The following is a 16,543-nucleotide window of genomic DNA, read 5'->3' as shown; positions in this document are numbered from 1 at the left end:
GTTCGCGCTAGTCAGAAAGACCATGGTTAACACATAAAGTTTTCATCCTCAGCTCTTCACGGTAAAACCAACAGCATGCTATTATTTCTATATGTAACTGATGATAATGTGTTCCTTCCAAGGTGATGACTGATTGCAAAGAGATATATTCAGAAAGACTTCAAATTATATTTGCTTTTGACTCGCATCAGAAACTTGGTTCCTTCTCCCAGTACCATTTTCCTACAGGTTAAACTCCTAAAAAACTTATCTATAGTATCTGTTGAGACAACAGCAAACACTAGAGAAAACCTGTGCCGAAATATTTGCACCTGGTGGGTTTACACAGGAATGAAACCTCTTTGCTAACTTAAAAACAAGCCAAACCTTGGCAGCATTAAATAAGCCTAAAATGAGAAATAAGTTGTTTTTTTTTAAACTCTATGAACCAAAACCTCTGTTTTGTTCCTCTTTGTCTGCTGGAATCTTCATTATGAAGGAAGGAAGCTACAAGGAATGAACTGTCTTGTAGAGGTGAGGAAGTCTTTCTCTGCAGTATTTCTGGATTCACTCCTACAATCAGCCACCTCTGTAGTTCTCTCTCCAGTGACACTTTTTCTTACAGCAGCACAGGGAAGCAGATGGATTAGATGGCTGGCTCTGGTTACCTATGGCTGCCTGCCCAGTCCCCTGGGCATTCCAAGGCCCCACCTTCCACCTGGCTTATGACCTCTGACCCTGCCCCTGTGGCCAATACTGGCTTGGGGGAAGTAGGGGGTGTAGGTATCAGGCTGCCGGGGGCCCAGGCCACAAATGAAAGAGTCAGTTGTTTTCATTCCTCATGCTCACTTGTGAGGTCCTGGGAGCTGCAGAACTGGTATTTCTCCCAATCCTGGCTACTCATGAGGCACGTAGACAAGCTGTACTTACAGTTGGACATGTGTTGTGTGTTGTAAGGGCGGCCGCAGTCTGGCTTCCAGTCCCAGCTCTGCCGACGACTTGCTCTGGGACTTCAGTGAGTCCCTTTGTCTCTCAGGGGCCTCGGTTCTCTTGTCTGTGAAACAGGACAGTTAGATCCCTGCAGGTGCGTGGCCGTGCTGGGAATTGAGCTGCGGGGGAGGGGGCTACCGAGCAGGCAGGTCCCGGCCACCTTCCATCATCTCCTCACCACCCTCCCAGGGTCAGCTAAAATCATCCCACTTTTATCTGTCTTATACCGTGTGCTCTCACATGAGATTGCCTTTGAAAAACAGTTTTCATTGTTTCTAAGAACCAATGGAGTAGGTTATCTCCAAGTAAACTTGCAAATTTATTATTCTATAATTCCATGATTCCAAAACAAAAGTTAGATTTGGCCTTCTCAAAGGATTGCATGCTGTTTTGGGGGGTGAAAAAATTATGATACATGTGCCAGTATGTTTCTGATACTGAAGATCCTCTGATGCTGCCTCTCCTGGGACATATAAAGTTTCCAGAGCCCAAGCCCCCGCTTTGTTACACCTGATAAAGGCTCCATGTTAATTATTTAGCCACTGGTGCTAACCGGAACACAGTATATAATGAAACTGCCTTTAAAACATTTTCATGGGAGGGCTCTTTTCATTGCAGGGCTCTTGCAATTTAAACATATTTTTCCTCCTTTCTTATCAGCCGTTATTTTATGGACAGGGTTTAGACGGCTAGCAACAAAGGGCACTGAATTGGTGAATTATTCATGTAATCTACATTTCGGGGCTGCTGTGGATAATTGACAGGTGTCATGTCGCCTTCTACAGACGTCCCACAATTAGGGACTATATACCAGTGTTTGACTTCGATGTAATTCTCTCTTTCTAAGCCAGTTTCATGTTTTATTTACAGCGTGGTGGCATTTTTGACTTGGCTGCCTATTTCTCTCACTTTTGATTCCAAGCCTTTTGCTCCACTTAATATAACCAGGAACATTTAAATAATAAGCCTCCCTCTCATTTGCTAAAGGCAGTCACTCATCACTGCCGTGTTTTATTCATTCAGCCATTATGATAGTCAATTTCTTGATTTAAGAAACCCAGGATGAAACGCAGCTATAAGAAAACCATGGTATAAATCTGTTTTTATGACTTGTTTGGTTCACTGGGAAAAAAACTAAAAGCAAATCTTCCTGAGCTCTGACACAAGCTGTAAACTGTGGGGAAAGTTAGCTAGTTACGGGCTGTGACTGACTCATTGCACAACGTTTCAGACCGCCACCAGAGCCGGAGGGCTTCTAGCCTTAGGAAGAAAGCCAAGCTGAGGTCTGTTTAACCCCAGTGAGAAAAATCAGTTAAGGACATAAACCTGGATTTGATAACCCTGAAGACAAATGAAAAAGATAGCCATAACTTAAATACAGAGAATGAAACAGAACCCTTGAAATGCTCTGGTCCTACCTCCTTAGTTTAGCTAACAGGAAGCAGAGGCCCAGAGCATGTGAGGGTTTGCCATCACCCCGGCACTAGTTAGTGGCAAAGCTGCAAGCTCGGCCAGCTGATTCCTACTCCAGCACTACTATTGCTCTGCAGTGTCGATCATTCTTGGGGATCCACTCACCCACTGGGGCCAATACTTATTGTTGTTGTTCCTTGGGAGAATTCACCCATCCTCATTCTCAGCTGCATGATTTGTGTGGACTTGTCTCATGCCTACTCTAGGTGTAAACATGACTGACTAAGTCCAGCAGCTAATCTGTGTTCCCAAATGAATGCTTCAAAAACAGTCGTGTGGCCTATGTCAGACCAGCGAGAGACAGTGAGTCCCAGCCCTTGTCCAGTGGAGGTGATTTTCTGTCCCACTGCGTTGAGCTGTGTCAGGGTGTGAGGTCTGTAGCTACTGCAGACATTTTGCTACCACAGGGAAGAAGAGGCTGGAACAACTGGGAGTGGGTGAAAGGAAATGTATCATGATACTAGAGGATAAATCCCGTCACAAAAAACTGATGAGAGAGAGCACACCCTGATTAAGTAAACATATCATTTATCTTGTAAACTAGGACAACTCTGAGAATGAAACAGGGCAAATTGGGTGCCCAACCAGACAGGATGAATAAACTGGGCTATCCTGGGTAAACAGGGACATATGGTCATCCTGTTCTACGGTGGCATCATCTGAGCTGCTGGATTCAGCCTCGTCCCTGGGTTAAGCTAGCTGAATTAAGCTGGCTTTCTCTGGCCTTTTTACTCTAGGTGACAATGAACTTACTTTACCGTTGAAGCCAATATGAGTCAGAGTTTTGTAACTTGCATATAGTGGTTTTGATTGATACTAGTAAGCTGCTTCCTAAATTCGTGCTTTCTGAAATCTTGGTCTGTATCATATACATGCTTGAACTTTAGTAAATGTTAAAATGTTATATTTAACATTTTATTTCAAATAACAAAAATGATCACTTATAGAACCTTTTCAATTTACAGAGAACTCCGAAGTTGTCATTTACATCAGTACCCCTGTGAAATAGGTATCTCACTCATGGTTTGGAGAAGTCACAAAATTTACCCGATTCCAATGGCTGACACAGGTAGTGGTGACTTGCTGCAGGGGGGCAAATCCTACAATGCTGAGTTGTATTGTTTGCCAGTTTCTGTGGTATAATGATTCCAATAACAGCCAGTTTCAAGGCACCAACCTGACATCCCCGAACGTGTTGGGAAAAAAGAGAGATGTTGGCCCTCAAGAATCACCTTCAGCCCCTCACTGTATAGAACATGAATTCAAGGCCTCTTACTCCATTTTTTAAGTTTACTGTATTTTTCAGTTTCTGGTGTCTGGGTGAAGACAGTCCTTTTGAACTGTGCTCTCTTAACAATGGCAGATGTGCCCCAGGGCCAGTGGGGCTATAAGGCTTCAAAAGAGATTTCCCCAGAGCAAAGCTGCAGTGGCCAATCCAGTTCAGACCTTGTGCTTCCCGCCTCTGGGTCTTCAGCATCTGCTCTCTTCCTCATTGAATGTGGCTACTGCCCTGCCCCTCCTTTCCCATTCTCCTCATCCTGCAGCTGGTTTCAGTGACTTGTTCAGACCCTCTGCTCTGCCTCCAGGGCCACTAGGTGGAATGTCTGCCTCCCTTTCCCCATTGAGAAGCTGAAGCTTTGGAATGTCCTTTGTCCTAGAGTCCAATGGACTGGCTCAATGACAGCAACTGTCTATGCTATTTTCCGATCACTGCTATTAGACCTAAGCTTCCACAGGGAAGGGGACACTTACAAAGCCCATTCCCATTCATAATCTCCTTTGAAGGGATTGACTGGATTGTATACCAAATGCTTTGCTTCGGCGAAGAGAGCTCGGAGAGGAGTTGAGTCATGTGAAAACCCTGGTGGCCGCAACCTATTTCCAGTCCTGGGGCTTAGGAGAAATTAGCCAGGCTTTATAGGACTTGCTTTTCAAGCTCAAACCTACTGATTCTGAGCAAATGCCAGAGTAGTGTTAATTGTCAAAAGTCATGGAGCTGTTGAAGCGCATGGTAAAAGTCATTTTGCATCTTTGACACCCAGACTATGTAAAAATTGAGAATAAAAATGTGTTCTAATAACAGTTCAACTCAAATGTTTATAGGCCACTTTTGAATTGGGACTGCTCTTTCGTCCCTGTGACTTAGGGAGGAGGGGAGTGACGATGACACCACAGCAGTGACAATGGCTGATCTTACTATGGTTAGCACTCAATTGTCCGCTCTCAGAAGGATAATTTAAACTATCATTTAGGCTTCACTTTTGAATGGGATTTTTACACGTAGGCTTGAATATAGTATGTCAGAGCATCTGAGCATTCCCTTAGAACAACTTAATGAAGCAAGCATATGAAGAATTAATTAGGAAGCTGCCCTCTCTCTCCAGCCTGCCCTCCTGCAATGGCAGCTCCTGGGGGAATAAAAGTCATTTTATAGAGTAATAATTCAAAGGTTTGTATCCATCTAGCTTTCCTTGCAGAAGAAATAATGGTGACTGTGCTTCATCATGTGCAAAGAAAACAGAGTTGAAGTGGATCAACCTGCACATACATAATTGGTATCAGGATGATGCTCAGACAAGATGTGTGCAGCACAAAGTCACAGTAAAGGCCGTGGTCCCAGATCCATGTCAAAGTTTGTGATGTGGTTCAGGGCTGACCAGCTAATCCACTGCAGCAGGAAGTAATCCACTGCAGTATATACTAAAACGTTGAGATGGTATGAATGGCTAAAACTGTAAATCAGGGATGGCAAACTCATTTTCTTTGGGGGCCACATCAAAGGGCTGAATGTAATTTCAACTCTGTAACAGTTAGGGAGTGGTTACATTTATACAGTCCTAAAATTATTTCAGCCCTTTAAAGGCAACTGTGAGGCTGATGTGGCCCCAGGTGAAAATGAGTTTGACACCCCTGTTGTAAATGTTCAGAAGAATTGGAGAACAGAGAAACAGGGAAAGCCAGAGAAGAATTCAGGAAAAAGAGGAGACTTAATCTGGGCCTTGGGGGCTGGACCTGAAAGGAGGACATCCAGCTGTAGAATGAGAGCATTCTGGGACACAGACAGGCGGGAGGTCTGGGAAGGGGAGTGCTGTCCATGCATGAGAGCCCTTACGCTGCCAGGGGTCTCCCACAGCAAGTACGGGAGACGTTCACAGCCTCTCAGGGGAGGAGGTGTTAAAAGTTCATAAGGTTAAGAATAATTAGGCCCTGCCATGAAAGAATATGTGGCAAATCTAGCCACCAGTGACTGGGAATCAATGACAGCCGACATGTATGAGACCGTGACTCAATTACTTTCCTTGCAACATCCATGCATATTCAGATTGAAAACTCCTTCTGATATTTTCAGTGTAAATTGGATTTATGCACACAACTGATTTGATTTTCTGTACCGTCCACATTGTTGTTAAGATGACCCCAAAAGAAAGTAGACATTGAAAAATTCATGAATTAGTTCAAGTTAGGGACTGCATGCGGCAGATAGTGTAGGCCCAAAGAGCACAAAAGTAATGACAATGAGTAGCATTATCTATTTCTTCAAGTTTGAGGTGGTTCTGCTGAATGAAGGGCAGTGGCTCACACAGCAGAAGCCCTGTAGGACCTACATCTCCATCAAGCTCATCACCAGTCTTCCCTTGTAGACCGTGGAATGACCAGAAGTTCTGGATCTTTCTACAGCAACGTATGTCTGTTTAACATGTTTAAAGTAAAAAATGTTCAGCTTCCTCACATATAGAAACAGGCTGATAGGCCACTCCTGTTCCCTGCAGAGACACAGGCCCCTCGTGGGGGGGACTGGGCCCTAGGGAAGGAAACCACTCACCCAAGAATGGATTGAGCGGAGCCAGGGTGCGTGTCTCAGCCAGAAGTCAAGTGGAAAAGCCAGATATTCTACCCACAGCAACTAGAAGAAAGAGGAGACAACCCCAGTATGTGCAAATATCAGATGGTGAGGCCTCATGGCAGATGAGTTCCATCTACTCTTTGTGAGAAAATTAAGCAAGTCATTGGAGGAAGTTAGGGAATCTTCTTCCATAAATATTTAGAATTTTAAAATACAGTATTTATTTGAAGACAAGTAAATGGGAATAATAATAAACTATTTCTGTTTAGTTTCTGTTAAAGTTCTGCTCTTAGATGTCTCTCTATGAGACTATTTTAAACTCTTATTGGAAAAATGGAAAAGCCCAAAGTAGTCAAGTATAAACTTTGTAACTGAGTGAACACAGGAAGAAAAAAAAGTGCTTTGACACATGTTGAGACTCTTGGCCACAAACAACAAAGGTTCTGTCAAGTTTTCCTGGAAAAAATGGGAGGTTTACCAGCAGGATGTGCGTGGACTAGAAGCAGAAACTCCTAGGAAAAGCGCAGCTCTGGGTCCAGCTGTGCTCCCCAGCTGTGTCTACGAGCCACCCGACTGGTCCTCTCTTCTCTCCTGACCGGTTTCTTGACCTCATCATAGTATCTCCTGTCTCATAACTAGCTCGAATCTAGTACTATGGTCTCTCTGGCTCCCCTCTAATCAAGACTTAGTTTCAGCTTCCTCATACTAATTAGTGCCTTCTAGCTATACTTTAACTTCTCAGGAGACTCAATCTGCTTGAAGCAGGTCACCTGTTGGTGCCAGGTCATATATAGGCCATCATCTGGCCAGTGCAATGGTTGCCCTCAGTTGGAAGCCTGCCACTGGTCCAATTCCTCTGAGCAAATGAAGGATGGAGGGTAAAACAACACGATCAGGGCATTTCTCATCCGAAAGGGCTGGGGCCTGGGCAGGCTTTGCTGTCTCTGTTAACATGTGATGATAACTGGCTGTTCTTCAGAACTAGCCAAGCGCTCTTAAACTACAGCTTGAGGGAATGCTTTATTATTTTATTTATTCAATAATTTATTCAGTCTGACCTATCTTGTCACAAAACATTTGAGGTGACTTACAATCTAGGCCTGATATACAAGGATCAAATAATTAAGAAAAGTAGGCAAGTTTTTGTTTTCCTATTTCTAAAAATAAAAATAAAAAGCCAGGGGCAAAATTATCACCACGTAGTGTGTAACACTCAACCTTGGGAAATTATTAAAAGTTGGCCTTGAATTTGTATCTAAACCTGAAGCCAAGTGACAAGTTCAGGGAAAAGCCCTAGCAGAAAATATCATTTATATTTGAGCAGTTTACTAGCCAAGCCTGTGGAAGCCTGTGCCTCCAAATAAACAGATTCCCCATCCTTTTAAAAATAACATATAGAACTCCTTGCTCCTTCCACCCCACCCAGAGCTGGGCCTTCGGGTCTATGGTGAGCTGTGGACTCGGGTCTCCCTTCCACAGGATGGAGTTTGTTAAAGTTATCAAGAATAAGGCCTACTTCTACAGTGACATTCAGAAAATGACAACAGGGTAAAATTGATTACTATGCCCGAAACACTTGGTAATCCAAATAAGTACCCAAATACAGGATAATAGTTTGTGTAACAAATAAAAACATCATTTGACAGATTTCTTATGCTTGTACAGAAGGAGATATAATAGTTTGTGTAGCTTATGCTCATGAACTCCCAAAGTATGGTGTGAAGGTCAGCCTGACAAATTATGCTGATCGTGCTGGTCTGATACTGGCCTACAATCTTCTCAATAGGTTTGGCACGGACAGGATCTGTGAAGGCCAAGTGCAGGTGACTGAAGATGAATGCAATGGGGAAAGCACTGATGGTCAACCTGGTGCCTTCACCTGCTCTTTGGAAATATACTTTTGCAAGCCTTGAAGGGAGCAGTGGATAGAGGCCTGTCTCTCCCTGTCAATGCCCAATGATTCCCTGGTTTTGATTCAGAAAGCGAGGAATTCAATGCAGATTTACATGGGAAGCACATCATGGGTCAGAACATTGCAGATCATGTATGTTTCCTAATGGAGCAAGATTATGCCCACAAGAAACAAATCTCTAGATACATAAAGAACAATGTAACTGTAGACATGATGGGGGAGAGGAGTAAGAAAGCTTATGCTGCTATACGAGACAATTTAAGAGAAGAAGCCTAAGAAATAAGTTAAAAAGAAAAGGTAGAACCATCCCAAAGTGCCTCTTGCCCAAAAGGAAGATTGCGTAGCTCAGAAGAAGGTTACCTTCCTCAGGACTCAGGAACTGGCTGCTCAGAGTTCATAAAACACCACAATTTTCTATGAAGATTTTTCATATAAAGACAATAATAAACTTGACCAGGCAGCCAGAAAAATAATTTATGGAGACACCATGATAAGAAAGGAGACCCTAGGTTATGTCTCAAGGCTTCTTCTGGTCCTGATTTCATAACAGTGGTTGAGATTTTATTGATCAAGCAAGAAAAATAATTTAAAAAGGCCAGATTTTATGTAGCTGAAACCAACTTCCAACACAACTTTATTCCATTGAAGCTTTAGCCTCCAGTTCCCTCTGAAATTGGAACCACGGAAATGCTTGACTTGGAGCAGTGAACTCATGACACAGTGCACAGATGATGTGGATGGAATTATGTGCCTGAAACCTGTGTAATTTTGTTAACCAGTGTCACCCCAAAAAAATTCAATAAAAAGAAAAAACTTGGAGACATAGTTTGAAAGCTGAAAAAACAGATCATAAATTTCTCATTTCTTTTTTATTATGCATTATAAGGCAAGAAGTACACAGGAAGGCTGGCTCAGTGATTTTTCCACTCTCCAGTTTTTTTTTTTGCCTGTGGCATTTCTGACATTCTCAGATCTTTTAAAGCTCTTTATTTACTTTTTTTCTTCTTCTTTGGATTATGGAATAGCAAACAGTCCTAGGAAGCTTGGTCCGGGAGCATGACAATGGAAGAGCTCTGCCCTGGAGTACCAGGCCAGCCTTGCTAGAGGAACTGCACTGTGGGAGCTTGGGAAGCAAACGGGGTGTTCCCACTCAGACTGGGCCTGGGGATCATTTTGTTTAAAACGACAGCTATCCTTTAATATTCACTGAGCGGCCACCATGTCCCAAGAGCCATATGACGTATATATGTGATATGACATTTAAAAAAGATGAGACTAATTTTAATCGAAACCAGTTACTGCTGATGCTTGACTTCATGACTGTATAGAAAAAGGTAGAAGGGATTCTTGGTGTTTTTAACTTTTGCTGAGAAAAATGCTAGGTGGCTTGCCAAGATGGTGATCCTGAAAAGCCATTTACAATATTCAATTAACAATAATTAAGGCACTCAGTGGGAAGCTCCTCGCTGACTTGCTAAATAGCAAAAATTGGTACTTAGCATTCCCAGGGGGTCAGAGAAAAGATAATAAGTACCCAAAATGTAAAGACAATCGAAATGAAACCAATTATGATCAAATTATATTGCTCAAATAGAAACACAAGTTGAATCAGGAATATTTAAGTTTTTGACAAGAAATATTAAAAAGAGATATAATAATATTTTAGCCATTAATTGATCATCTAATCTACTTTAGTTCTGGAAAGGGAGCTGGTTTATAAGCTTTCAAGTTACATATGTTGATAAGGGACCACAGTCTATTATAAAAACCTCATATTTTTAGGAGCTCGTAAAGGCTAATTTTCTGTTAATATAGTTAATAATGAACCCTAATTGATTCTACAACCAATAGTCTTGAAAAGACAGCTAGTGTTTCAGTCCATCTTTTCTCAATCACATAATCACACACATTAATGCTAATTTGATTTACTAAGTTTGACTTTAGTAATTTTAAACTATTCCCCCCCAACTAATTTCTATAGTATTAAAACAAGAATTCTTATTTTTAAACTTCCTTACAGAGTAGTCTCCTTACCCTCTGCGATACATGCAGAGACCCCCAGTGGATGCCTGAAGCCACAGATAACACTGGACCTTGAATATACGATGTTCTTTTGCTACACACACGCACACACACACACACATACACCTGTGATATTGTCTGATTTCTCCATTAGGGGCAATGAGAAGTGAACAGTAACTAAAAATAAGGTAGAACAGTTATAATAATATTCTGTAATAAAACTTAAGCGAGTGTGGTTTTTCTCAAAACATCTAGTTGCCTCTGCTCACCCTTCTTCCTGTGATGAGCAGAGAAGAGAAAACGCTTACGTGATGAGAGACGAAGGGAGGCGAGTGACATAGGCATTGGGACCTGCCGTTAGGCTGTCACTGACTTTTGGACAATAGGTAACAAGCACTTTGCAGCTGCTCTTTGACATATCCAGATTGTCTGCATCACTACTCTCGCACTTTGGGGCCGTCGTTAAGTAAAACAAGGGTGACCGGAACACAAGCACTGCAGTCCTGCAAGTCAATCCCGTAACTAAGAAGGCTACTCAGTGGCTAAGCAGCAGGAGCGCGGACGTGATTGAGTTCTGGACAGGACAGAGTGGGACTCATGCGATTTCATCACGCTGCTCAGACTGGAATGCAATTTAAAACTAATGAATTGTTTATTTCTGGAAATTTCCACTTCATATGTTCAGGCTGTGGTTGACTGCAGGTAACTGAAGCTGAGGAAAGGGAAACAGAGACTAAGAGGGTATTAAGGCAGTTTTTTCTCACCTACTGTTATAATATTATACTTCTCATTCCCATCGATCTTCCCTCTTCCATATATTTGAAATTGTACAATCCGCTTCCAATTTACAACAATTCTGCAAGATCCAATTAAGTGTGTGTAAAGGGTTGCCTGTATATGCTTGTAATGCAGTACACCTAAATCATGGAGGACATTAGATTTAATATAACCCGACCTCTCCATTCCTATGTGAATATGTATGTACCCACATTTTAAATTCACTATTATTTAAGTCTGAAAACCTAAGCTAGCCTGGTCTCTGGCAAGGAAAAACAATTAGTGCGTTCACCATTAATCATGAAAGCATTAGTAAAAGTTCTCTTTCAAATCCTCTCATCTACTCTTCCATATGTCCAAACCTCTGTCGGCTCAATTAAACCTTTGCTTTTTAAAACTTTATAAGCCTATTTGAGCAAAATCTTCATATTTATTATTAGAAAGCTAAGCTCAATGAATCCTTTCACATGAAAACAACTCTGAGAAGGACATAAATCATGGTCATTGTGCAGATGTAAACATATATGTTCCTGTGTATGTACATATCTATGTAAGTCTGTATATAAATATATATAAACATGTGTATACAGTAAATATATCTATATCTATATCTATATCTATATATGATTTTCAAAAAGTTAGCCATACTTTTCTGTGGACTGCTTTTTTCCTTAATATGTTGGGAATGTCTTTCTATTCCAATTAATAGATATCAATTTTACCAATTAATGGCAGCATAATAATATGGATGTACTGCAATAGTTTAGCTCACTTCATTAATCCTCTGTTGTTCAACATGTAGGCTCTTCCAGTTTGGTTGTATCTACATCTTTATACACTTGTCTAATTGTTTTTTTGGGATGAATTTCTGCAGGTCATATATTTAAACCTTTGAATACATATTGACAATTTACCTTCCAGGAAGGTAATTTACCACCAGGAAGGTGGCTTCATTTTGCATTGCCAAGGGCAGGGTAGGAAAGTATCAGGTGACTCTCCTGCAGGAGGACTCTGGTTTTACTTTATCTCACAGATGGAAAGAGGTGTCCTGCTGCTGCCTGTATTCTTCAGTTACTAGTAAGGTTGGAAATGCTTTAGTATTATTGGTCATTTCTCACTTGTAAATTCCCAGACAATGTCCTTAGTCCACATTTGTATAGTAAGAATATTGACCCTTTGTCAGTCTTGCAAATGCTTTGTCCAGTCTGTATTTGTCTTTTAAATTTGTTCATGGTATTTCTTTCTGGCTAGTTTTGCATGCTTGTTTTAAAAAATAAATACTAGACTCAGTTTTTAACAAATTTCAAAAAATAAACCCATTTTGGAGACTGAGAGGAATTTTGGCAATTTTAAAGAACAGTTTGTAAGTGGCTATGATTTTCAGTGTGGATTCTGGCATATAGAAGCTGTCTGGCAAGTTCTTTCCTTACTGAGGGCCTCCATGTGAAAGCACGAAGCTGGCCATTGTGGGGCTCTTCGGATGTTTTACACCTGACCCCTGTGTTCATTTCTGCATAAAACAAACAAAACAACTACACACAGTCGAATGCAAGTGTACAGAAGAGGACAGGAGAGTGGCGGCTTTGGGGCTCAGAGTTTGAAAGACAGTGGTGGTTGCATGGACCCTGTGGGAAGATGCTCAGTTGTAGGTGAGCCCATAGGTTTGCCTGGGAGGCACGACTGCTTTAATCTGGGGATTAGCTGAATGTGCTGCCTTCAGTTACATCCTGGTCTCCTTCAGGATATTTATCTATTCTGAATCAGTCATGAACTCTCATTCGGACCAGAGCACCAACTTGGTCCTATTAATTTTGGCCATCAAGATTTTTTTTCATTCAAATAAAAGCAATGACCTGATCTTACGTATTTTACTAGGGAGGACGTCTGCCGACCTCTAAGATTTCCATCAAAATCATAGTTTGCCAAGGTGTAAGCTGACCACATCCTTTATAGGCATGAGGATCAGCCAGCTGGCAAGGCCTCACCACCACTCTCCCCAGGCAATCGGCCAGCAGCCCGGCACTACGAGCAAGATTCATGCCCACTGCAACATCTATTATTTTATTTTACTTTTTTGAGGTGTTAGCTGCATTCTGCTAATTGGGACCTTTTGCAAAGTCTTTCAGGCACTTTACAGTGTCTATTCTCCCATCAATTTCTGCTGAAAATTTATTGTTCTGTCACATGTACCTTCAGCAGGAAATCTGTAAAAAGATTGAAGTTGATTTTTTTTTACCTAACTCAGTGATGCAGAAATGAGGCAGAACTGTCAGTCATTTCTAAGGATGACAGTTTTCACTGCTTGACAGTCTGAAATATAAAATCCCAGTTATTTGGTGATGTGCCTGTGTATATAGCCCATCCCCCAGATGAGAAGTGTGGAAGAGCAGGTTTAGAGCCCTTTGCTTAGGCATGATAATTTAGGGAAATAGTTAGCTCATCAAAATTGGCCGGGTGCCCTGTTTTCATATTATCCAGACAGAAGTCAGTGAACCACAACTTTGCTGCTTAGAAACAGACACTAAAAGGGAGGGAAGGAGGGAGGGAACTATGAATAGTTAGCCAGTTACCATATTCAATCTCGAAGTGTACTTTACACTCAAGGATAAACTGATACATGTTAAATTATGACTGAAGAAATGTCTGGAGGAGCACTCCAGAGATCTGCTGGCTGCATGGTGCTCTTGCCCAGTCAGGTGGCTTTAAGCAAGACACTAAGACTCTCTGAATCTGAGCTTCCTCACATGTGACAAAGAGTCTGAACTGATGGCCTCCAAATTCTAAAGCTGTACATTATAGGGACTGGATTTAAAGGGCCACAGCAATAATTCCATGTTCAGGTATACTCTACTTTGAAAAAGTCATTCTTCAAAACTATAAACTTACCATTCATTAAGCAGTTGCTAACATACTTGGTTTAGCAGAACATACCTTTCTCATCTTAAGAAGTTCATGGGCTCAAAATGGGAGAATAAAGTTAAGGCACAAATACCCATGAGATAAGGTCACAGAGGCCCAGAGTGCTGTGGGGTTTGGAAAACTAGATGCGATCCTTCCCACATACTTTGTGCTAAGATTCAGACTCCATGGTGTCTGGTTGGAGACCGTGCACAGTGCAACTGGCATTTGATGAGAACCTTGAATGAATGCAAGATTTGCAAAGAGGGAGCTGAAGTGGAGGAAATTCTAGGCAGAGAGAGTAGAATAAACACAGATGCAGATACAAGATACTTCATACAATATTTGAAGAATTCCTAAACCCAAACACCCAGAGAAAACAAGTCCATCTTGTTTACAATCCAAATTACAGTATTAATTTACCTTTTCTACAAATATTGGTACTTATTGAACACCCATTCTGTAGGGGACACCATTCTTGGTGCTATAGGACACCCAAAGATGACTTTGGAAGTTCAAATATAATTTTAAACTAGGCTTTTAAAAAATAAAAGAAATAAAAATAATAATAAAAAAGAAATATATGCATCTTTTACACAAAATATGGAAGACAGAAGAGGACAAAGAGCTAAATTAAAAATTATCTACCTTATTTAAATTTATAGACTTTGAAGGTAATATCTAGCACATAGAACCAAAGATATAAATTTGGATAAATACAGAAGCAATTGCTGATTAGCCTAAGGTAACATCGAACTTGATCTTTCAGTGGAAAGGCATTAGAAAAAGCAATCTAAAGAAACACCTGTTTAGATGCACTAAATCATCAATTAAGTTCTTCAGGGAGTGAGCAGTTTTCAGGCCTTCACACCAGAGAGGTAAGAGAACTTAGCATTTTTATTACTGTAATCAAGAACCGTTAAGGGGGTCAGAGGGAAATATTCATACCCACTTCTTAATCTTGAAGAGGAGGCCTGTCCCTTAAACTACTAAATTAGCATAGGCTGGGGCTGGAGGAGGGGACACTGTAGGATCCCCTCCTTGACACCATTCTTTAAGAATTCTGAGCTCTAGACTTTAGAGTAAAAGAAAAAAAGAGAATCAGTCACAAACATGTGACCCAAGAAGTCTCAGGCAGTGACTCTGATTGGCTCAGAGCTGAAAAAGGCAAAGGGGCACCTCCACATGGCCTCTATTCTATGGGTCATTTCTAAGCCAGGATATCTGCACAACTCCAGGGGGTGTCATACACAGAGACAGGGAAGGGAATGTCAAATGGGAAAGCTTGTCTTCACTCTTGGTTGCCCCTCTACAGCCATGTTTCTAATTGTTATAATAATTATAACAGCTAACATCTACAGAGAGCTATGTGTCAGGTGCCATGCATTTTGTGTGCAAATCCCAGTGATTCCACACCACACCATGAGCAGCTAATACCGATATCACCATTTTATAGGTGGTAGAGTGACCATACAATAAATTTATTATCCCAACTGGGGCACTTCTAAGAGAGAAAAAAGGTGCTATTACTAATGACAGTGGGGCAACAGGTGTGAACCAGGAGTGACTCAGGTGAACAGAGCATGCAGTCACTCTGCAGATAAGGGTGCTCAGGTGCAGAGTGCTAGCTTGTGCAAGATCGAGGATACTTCAGAGTCAGCCTCAGAGTTCTTCCACTGCACAGCTTTCATCTTTGTGCCAGGGCTTCCTGAACCTCGATGTTCTTATCAGTAAAATGGAGCTAATAAAACCTACTTTAGATAGTTATCTAAAGATTTAATTTTGGCAACGTACCTAAACCATGGGTAGGAGCTCAAAGTGCTAGTCAATCAGCCTAAGTTCCCTTCTTTACAGTCAGGCCTCTGAGTGAGCTTAGCAAGCCCCTTCACCTCACTGGCCCTCTGTTGCCTCATTCATACAAGAATAGGATTGGATGAAGGGCAAAACATCTCTTTGGCTTTCTTTCTTCTCTGGTCCCTTGGAATCCATCTACATTCACTTACATACAAGGAATACCCCTCCCTTCTGCCTATAGTTCAGAGAAATGGCTCCTTCAGGCTTACTTTCATTGTCTAATATATTCTCTTAGAGGTTGAAAATGGTGGATGTGAAAAGACTTTTCTCTCTCTCCCCTCTTCCACTCTTTCCATTGTATTTTGCTGATGCTGGAGCTTCTGATGCAGATCACTCCTCAAGACAGGGCAGAGTACTGGGGAGCAAGCTGACATGCCGGACAAGAAATCCCATCTGGATGTGGCTGGAGTTTTCTCCCTTGCAGCATCACACCTATCGTCTTGTCCTTGAGTGACATCACAAAATGTCTGTACAAGGAAACAGGTAAATTTGGAGATCACAGAGTCGTGGTCTGAGATGGTCCCTTGTGATCACAAATCCCATGGCGGTGTGGCCTCCAGAACAGGCATGGACACCCTGGTGTACTCTTTCCTTCCCTTCCACTCTCCTCTCTCGCTTCCTTATTTTAACGATATTAACTGAGTACCAACCATGTTGTATATCAGGCGAGGCTCTAAGGGTTGGATTAAATAAAAAATAGACATTGTCTCTGCCTTCACAGGGCTTCTCCCTTCACGAAGCAGTGAGAGATATTAATCTAATAACCCCAGAGGCCAGGCCTCTGAGGAACGCCG

General features: G+C 41.6%; 1 pseudogene; it reads left to right on the top strand.

Annotated features, from left to right (window-relative positions):
* Positions 1-7,766: 7,766 nt before the first annotated feature.
* On the top strand, positions 7,767-8,598 carry LOC119057179 (60S ribosomal protein L5-like; annotated as a pseudogene).
* The last annotated feature ends 7,945 nt before the right edge of the window (positions 8,599-16,543 follow it).

This window comes from Artibeus jamaicensis, unplaced genomic scaffold (genome assembly GCF_021234435.1).
Source record: "Artibeus jamaicensis isolate MK-2021 breed Jamaican fruit bat unplaced genomic scaffold, CSHL_Jam_final scaffold_369, whole genome shotgun sequence".
NCBI classification, from domain to species: domain Eukaryota; kingdom Metazoa; phylum Chordata; class Mammalia; order Chiroptera; family Phyllostomidae; genus Artibeus; species Artibeus jamaicensis.
Note: the sequence above shows the minus strand (reverse complement) of the source record. Positions and strands in the feature narration are given on the sequence as shown.